Here is an 8,432-nt window from a genome sequence, read left to right as displayed (position 1 = left end):
TTCCTTTGTGTGATCTTTTCCTGTCGTACCAATCTTGTTATTCTACTTCTGTCTGGGACTGGGTTGGAGAGACATCACCAAACATTTAGAGGGCTGTGCTACGTATCAGTCAGCCACATGTCACAACACTCACTTAGGATGCTGACAACACTAAAGTGGGAATAACAGTTCGTACTGACCAATTTTTTTACTTCACCTTTATTTAACCAGGTAAGCTAGTTGAGAACAAGTTTTCATTTACAACTGCGACCTGGCCAAGATAAAGCAAAGCAGTGCGACAGAAACAACAACACAGAGTTACACATGGAATAAACAAGCGTACAGTCAATTACACAATAGGAAAAAAAGAACGTCTATATACAGTGTGTGCAAATGGCATGAGGAGGTAAGGCAATAAATAGGCCTTAGTAGGAAAGTAATTACAATTTAGCAGATTAAAACTGGAGTGATAGATGAGCAGATGATGGTGTGTAAGTAGTGATACTGGTGTGCAAAAGAGCAGCAAAGTAAATAAAAACAATATGGGAATGAGGTGGGTAGATTGGGTGGGCTATTTAAACAGCAAGCAATGCAGGTGCTTCTACACCTGCATTGCTTGCTGTTTGGGGTTTTAGGCTGAGTTTCTGTACAGCACTTTGAGATATCAGCTGATGTACAAAGGGCTATATAAATACATTTGATTTGATTTACAGATGGACTATGTACAGCTGCAGCGATCGGTTAGCTGCTCAGATAGCTGATGTTTAAAGTTAGTGAGGGAAATGTAAATCTCCAGCTTCAGTGATTTTTGCAATTAGTTCCAGTCACTGGCAGCAGAGAACTGTAAGGAAAGGTGGCCAAAGGGGGTGTTGGCTTTGGGGATGACCAGTGAGATATACCTGCTGGAGCGCGTGCTACGGGTGGGTGTTGTTATCATGACCAGTGAGCTGAGATAAGGCGAAGCTTTACCTAGCATAGACTTAAAGATGACCTGGAGCCAGTGGGTCTGGCGACGAATATGTAGCATGGGCCAGCCGACTAGAGCATACAGGTCGCAGTGGTGGGTGGTATAAGGCGCTTTGGTAACAAAACGGATGGCACTGTGATAGACTACATCCAATTTGCTGAGTAGAGTATTGGAAGCTATTTTGTAGATGACATTGCCAAAGTCGAGGATCAGTAGGATAGTCCATTTTACAAGGGTAAGTTTGGCGGCGTGAGTGAAGGAGGCTTGGTTGCGAAATAGAAAGCCAATTCTAGATTTGATTTTGGATTGGAGATGTTTGATATGTCTGGAAGGAGAGTTTACAGTCTAGCCAGACACCTAGGTATTTGTAGTTGTCCACGTATTCTAGGTCAGAACGATCCAGAGTAGTGATGCTAGTCGGGGGGGCGGGTGCGGGCAGCGAACGGTTGAAAAGCATGCATTTGGTTTTGCTAGCGTTTAAGAGCAGTTGGAGGCCACGGAAGGAGTGCTGTATGGCATTGAAGCTCGTTTGGAGGTTAGTTAACACAGTGTCCAAAGAAGGGCCAGATGTATACAGAATGGTGTCATCTGCGTAGAGGTGGATCAGGGAATCACCCGCAGCAAGAGCGACATCGTTGATATATACAGAGAAAAGAGTCGGCCCGAGAATTGAACCCTGTGGTACCCCCATAGAGACTGCCAGAGGTCCGGACAACAGGCCCTCCGATTTTACACACTGAACTCTGTCTGCGAAGTAGTTGGTGAACCAAGCGAGGCAGTCATTTGAGAAACCAAGGCTACTGAGTCTGCCGATAAGAATACGGTGATTGACAGTGTCGAAAGCCTTGGCCAGGTCGATGAAAACGGCTGCACAGTACTGTCTTTTATCGATGGCGGTTAGGATATCGTTTAGTACCTTGAGCGTGGCTGAGGTGCACCCGTGACCAGCTCTGGTAATTGAACAGACTGGAAATAGGGGTTGAACAGACTTGTAATAGGGGTTGCAACAATGGTGGAGGATCATTTTAGAAAGAGAGGGTCCAGATTGTCTAGCACAGCTGATTTGTACAGGTCCAGGTTTTGCAGCTCTTTCAGAACATCTGCGATCTGGATTTGGATGAAGGAGAAGCTGGGGAGGCTCGGGCAAGTAGCTGCGAGGGGTGCGGAGCTGTTGGCCGGGGTTGGGGTAGCCAGGAGGAAAGCATGGTCAGCCGTAGAGAAATGCTTATTGAAATGTTCGATTATCATGGATTTCTCGGTGGTGACCGTGACGCCTAGCCTCAGTGCAGTGGGCAGCTGGGAGGAGGTGCTCTTGTTCTCCATGGACTTTACAGTGTCCCAATGACCAAGGCTGCACATTTTCTTGGATTAGGTCTTAGTTATGGAATCCATTTATAGTTTGAGTAACCCAGTCCACGTTGACCATGAGATTAACTTATTTGAAAGGACATGCTGACAGTAATAATAGCCCCTTCAATAGTAACAGATTATTGTTGTAGCTCATGGTCTTGTCTATAATTCTTGAAGGGTAGTGGGGTATTTTCAGTTGAGTGGCGCAGCGGTCTAAGACACTACATCTCAGAGCAAGAGGTGTCACTACAGTCCCTGGTTCGAATTCAGGCTGTATCATATCCAGCCGTGATTGGGAGTTCCATAGGGCGGCGCACAATTGGCCCAGCATCACTCGGGTAGGCCGTCATTGTAAATATGAACTTGTTCTTAACTGATATGCTTAGTTAAATAAAGGTTAAATAATATATATATATATATGACCACATGACCATAACTGACCATGTGAGTGTCAGCTCTGAGTGACAGTGTAGGGCCAAAAAGTATGTTCTCTTCAGAAAACCAAAATGTAATCTACTTTCATAGAACACACTACAAGCAGGTATTTATTTGACCTTTATTTAACTAGGCAAGTCAGTTAAGAACAAATTCTTATTTTCAATGACGGCCCATTTATAAAACCACTCAAAATATTTCTCATGTTTCTGTTTTGTTTTGATGAACAACATTTAAAAAGTTTAAAAAGTAAGACGAGGATTTGGTTTGCAAGTCAATGAAATACAGTCCTGGAGACAAATTTTAGGTTAGAAACTGTATTATGTAATGAATATGTATGGGTAGGAACATTTCCATGGATGCAGGGTTCTTCATTAATGGGAGCAATTTGTCATTTACTGTATGCATTTGTGCATTTGGAAAGTAGTCAAACCCCTTGACTTTTTCCACATTTTTGTTACAGCCTTATTCAAAAATGGATTAAATAGGTTTTTTTTCTTCATCAAACTACACACAATACCCTGAAACGACAAAGCAAAAACAGGTTTTTAAAGATTTTTTGCAAATGTATAAAACTGAAACATCACATTTACATAAGTATTCAGACCCTTTACTCAGTACTTTGTTGAATCACCTTTGGCAGCGATTAAAGCCTCGAGCCTTCTTGGGTATGATGCTACAAGCTTGGCACACCTGTATTTAGGGAGTATCTCCCATTATTCTCTGAAGATCCTCTGAAGCTCTGTCAGGTTGGATGGGGAGCATTACTGCACAGCTATTTTCGGGTCTCTCCAGAGATGTTAGATCGGGTTCAAGTCCGGGCTCCGGCTGGGTCACTCAAGGACATTCAGAGACTTGTCCCAAAGCCACCCCTGCGTTGTCTTGGTTGAGGGCTTAGGGTTGTTGTCCTGTTGTAAGGTGAACCTTCACCCCAATCTGAGGTCCTGAGCACTCTGGAGAATGTTTTCATCTGTACTTTGCTCCGTTCATCTTTCCCTCGATCCTGACTAGTCTCCTAGTCCCTGCCGCTGAAAATGGTGCCATGTTTTCTCCAGACGTGAGGCTTGGTATTCAGGCCAAAGAGTTCAATCTTGGTTTCATCAGACCAGATAATATTTTCTCATGGTCTGAGTCCTTTAGGTGCGTTTTGGCAAACTCCAAGCAGGCTGTCTTTTACTGAGGAGTGGCTTACATCTGGCCACTTTACCATAAAGGCCTGATTGGTGGAGTGCTGCAGAGATGCTTGTCCTTCTGGAAGGTTCTCCCATCTACAACAGGGGAACTCTGAAGCTCTGTCACAGTGACCTTCAGGTTCTTGGTCACCTCCCTGACCATGGCCCTTCTCCCCGATTGCTCAGTTTGGCCAGGCGGCCAGCTCTAGGAAGAGTCTGTTGTTCCAAATTTCTTCCATTTAAGAATGATGGAGGCCAGTGTGTTTTTGGGGACCTACTATGCTGGAGAAACATTTTGGTACCCTTCCCCAGATCTGTGCCTCGACACAATCCTGTCTCAGAGCTCTACGGACAATTCCTTCGACCTCATGGCTTGGTTTTTGCTCTGACATATACTGTCAACTGTGGGACTTTATATAGACAGGTGTGTGTCTTTCCAAATCATGTCAAATCAACTGAATTTACCACAGGTGTACTCCAATCAAGTTGGAGAAACATCAAGGATGATCAATGGAAACAGGATGTACAGTTGAAGTCGGAAGTTTACATACACTGAGGTTGGAGTCATTAAAACTTGTTTTTCAACCATTCCACAAATTTCTTGTTAACAAACTATAGTTTTGTCAAGTTAGTTAGGATATCTACTTTGTGGATGACACAAGTAATTTTTCCACCATTTGTTTGCAAACAGATTATTTCACATATAATTCACTGTATCACAATTCCAGTGGGTCAGAAGTTTACATACTCTAAGTTGACTGTGCCTTTAAACAGCTCCAGAAAATGTCATGGCTTTAGAAGCTTCTGATAGGCTAATTGATATAATTTGAGTCAATTGGAGGTGTACCTGTGCACGTTTTGCAAGGCCTACCTTCAAACTCAGTGCCTCTTTGCTTGACATCATGGGAAAATCTAAAGAAATAAGCCAAGACCTAACATTTTTTTTTTGTAAAATTTCATCCTTGGGAGCAATTTCCAAACGCCTGAAGGTACCACGTTCACCTGTACAAACAAAAGTACACAAGTATAAACACCATATGACCACGCAGCCGTCATACTGCTCAGGAAGGAGACGCGTTCTCTCCTAAAGATGAACGTACTTTGGTGCAAAAAGTGCAAATTAATCCCAGAACAACAGCAAACGACCTTGTGAAGATTCTTGAGGAAACAGGTACAAAAGTATCTATATCCACAGTAAAACTAGTCCTATTTCGACATAACCTGAAAGGCCGCTCAGCAAGAAGCCACTGCTCTAAACCGCCATAGAAAAGCCAGACTACGGTTTGCAACTGCACATGGGGACAAATATTGTACTTTTTAGAGAAATGTCCTCTGGTCTGATGAAACAAAAATAGAACTGTTTGACCATAATGGAAGAAAACGGATGAGGCTTGCAAGCTGAAGAACACCATCCCAACCGTGAAGCACGGGGGTGGCAGCATCATGTTGTGGGGGTGCATTGCTGCAGGAGGGACTGGTGCACTTCACAAAATAGATGGCATCATGAGGTAGGAAAATGATGTGGATATAGTGGAGCAACATCCCAAGACATCAGTCAGGAAGTTAAAGCTTGGTCGTAAATGGGTCTTCCAAATGGACAATAATCCCAAGCATACTTCCAAAGATGTGTCAAAATGGCTTAAGGACAAAAAAGTCAAGGTATTGGAGTGGCCATCACAAAGCCCTGACATCAATCCTATAGAAAATTTGTCTCCAGAACTGAAAAGGTGTTTGCGAGCAAGGAGGTCTACAAACCTGACTCAGTTACACCAGCTCTGTCAGGAGAAATGGGCCAAAAATTCACCCAACTTATTGTGGGAAGCTTGTGGAAGGCTACCTGAAACGTTTGACCCAAGTTAAACAATTTAAAGGAAATGCTACCAAATACTAATTGAGTGCATGTAGACTTCTGACCCACTGGGAATGTGATGAAAGAAATAAAAGCTGAAATAAATCTCTCTATTATTCTGACATTTCACATTCTTAAAATAAAGTGGTGATCCTAACTGACCCAAGACAGGGAATTTTTACTCTGATTAAATGTCAGAAATTGTGAAAAACTGAGTTTAAGCGTATTTGGCTAAGATGTATGTAAACTTCCGACTTCAACTGTACCTGAGTTTAATTTTGAGTCTCATAGCAAATGGTCTGAATACCTACGTAAATAAGGCGCACACTGGATATCTGTTTTTGCTTTGTCATTATTGGGTGTTGTGTGTGTAGATTGATGTTTTTGTTTATCCATTTTAGAATAAGGCTGTAACGTAACAAAATGTGGAAAAAGCCAAGGGGTCTGAATACTTTCCGAATGCACTATAACATAAACAACAAGCAATTGTCTGTGTAAAACTGCTCTAGAGAAAGCTAGGGAGCTCCCAGTCATTAGAAACAGGGGACAAAAACAAAGTAGGACTGATGCTGTTTGATGAGACTACTGGATGACATTGAAGACAGAAAAACAAGATCCCTTTCACTTGCGTCCACAGTGGAGTGGAATCTGATCTACGAAGAGAATTATCAAACCACCCTACCCCTCAACCGCAAAGAGAGGAGAATGTAACCTAATAGCTGCAGAAGCTGCTGCCTCATGGATCAGAAGTGGGTCAAACGGTCTGTATAACCAACCCTTCACAGCTCTGACATTGGCCCCACCTGCTGCATCCCAGGGAGCAAATTGAAATGCAGCTGGTGAGGAGCAGTGTTGGAAAAAGTACCCAATTGTCATACTTGAGTAAAAGTAAAGATACCTTCATAGAAAATGACTCAAGTAAATGTATCAATAATTTCAAATTCCTTCTATTAAGCAAGCCAGACGGCACCCTTTTCTTGTTAATTTAATTTACAGCCAGGGGCTATCTTCAACACAGACATAATTTACAAATTAAGCATTTGTGCTTAGTGAGTCCACCAGATCAAAGGCAGTAGGGATGACCAGGGATGTTCTCTTGATAAGTGTGTGAATTGAACCTTTTTCATGTCCTGCTAAGCATTCAAAATGTAAGTCCTTTTGGGAGTCAGGGAAAATGTATGGATTAAAAAGTACAATATTTGCATTAGGAATGTGGTGAAGTAAAAGCTGACAAAAAAAATAGAAATAGTAAAGTACATATACCCCAAAAACGACTTAAGTATTTTTATACCACTGGTGAGGAGTGAAGCATGACGCAGGGAAGGTAACTGTGACCGTATGAAAAGTGAGAGGGAGAGCAGGCTCTCAAGTGCCAAGTAGCGCCGACAAAGGGCCTGTCTTTTCAAGAATATGAGTGCAAGTTTTGTAAACAGCTTATAATGTTAAGTTACAAAGGCAGGTGGAAAGAAATTGAACACATGGCTTGTGGAAGCCATTGAAGACCCATCTTAGATGGGCTATTTCTCTTCAGGCTTTTGACAGCCTTCAGGGTTGACTTTGTCAAGAGCCACAGGCTCAATCTGTCAACCCATAGATTATCTAACCAGCCTTCAGTTAGCAACATAATTCACAGAGGCCCAGCCACAGGATCTATGCAGTGCACATAGTTACTACACTCTAGTGGTGAAATTCTGAAAAAAGACACAAACAAGATATTTTACAGGGGTGCTGATGACTAAAAGAGCCTAAACTTTGATCAAGAAATAAAAGATGCACTCTACATCACAACATGGTTGATTTATTTTTACGATTATAGAGAGTAGAGTGCACAACTTTCACCTTTTCTTTAAGTCTAAATATTATGAAAAACAAATGAACAAAAGTTAACCGACATTTTTTTATTTATTTACATGCGAGTGGTAATATCGTTACAACAATACATAGACAAGACAACAGATATATCTAGAAGACAAAACAGAGCAACATTAGAAAGGGCCATGAGATATTTACTAGGGATGTGCAGCTCCCTAGTAAATTCGAGAGCCCATGTATCTAGATACGCATCTAGATACATGGGCTCTGATATGATACAGGAACGATATGTTTTAGTCATAAATGATTTGGTGTGATTAGCAGTGGTTCCCAAATGTTTTAAAGTCCCGTACCCCTTCAAATATTCAACCTCAAGCTGTGTACACCTTCTAGCACCAGGGTCAGCGCACTCTAAATTTGTTTTTTTGCTGAACACACACTATAAGATACATTTATTAAACATAAGAACGAGTGAGTTTTTGTCACAACCCGGCTCGTGGGAAGTGACAAAGAGCTCTTAAGAACCAGGGCACAAATAATAATAGAATAATCAATCATTTTGCTCTTTATTTAGAAATCTGACATATAAAACTTGAATTGTTCATCGAAAATTGAGAATAACCCCCCACAGGTTAATGAGAAGGGTGTGCTTGAAAGGATGCACATAACTCTGCAATGTTGGGTTGTATTGGAGAGTCTCAGTCTAAAATCATTTTCCACACAGTCTGTGCCTGTATTTAGTTGTCATGCTAGTGAGGGCCGAGAATCCACTCTCACATAGGTATGTGGTTGCAAAGGGCATCAGTGTCTTAAAAGCGCGATTTGCTAAGACAGGATACTCTGAGCACAGCCCAATCCAGAAATCTGG

Source organism: Oncorhynchus clarkii, chromosome 13 (assembly GCF_045791955.1).
Source record: "Oncorhynchus clarkii lewisi isolate Uvic-CL-2024 chromosome 13, UVic_Ocla_1.0, whole genome shotgun sequence".
Taxonomy (NCBI): Eukaryota; Metazoa; Chordata; class Actinopteri; order Salmoniformes; family Salmonidae; genus Oncorhynchus; species Oncorhynchus clarkii.
This window is presented reverse-complemented; position numbering follows the sequence as displayed.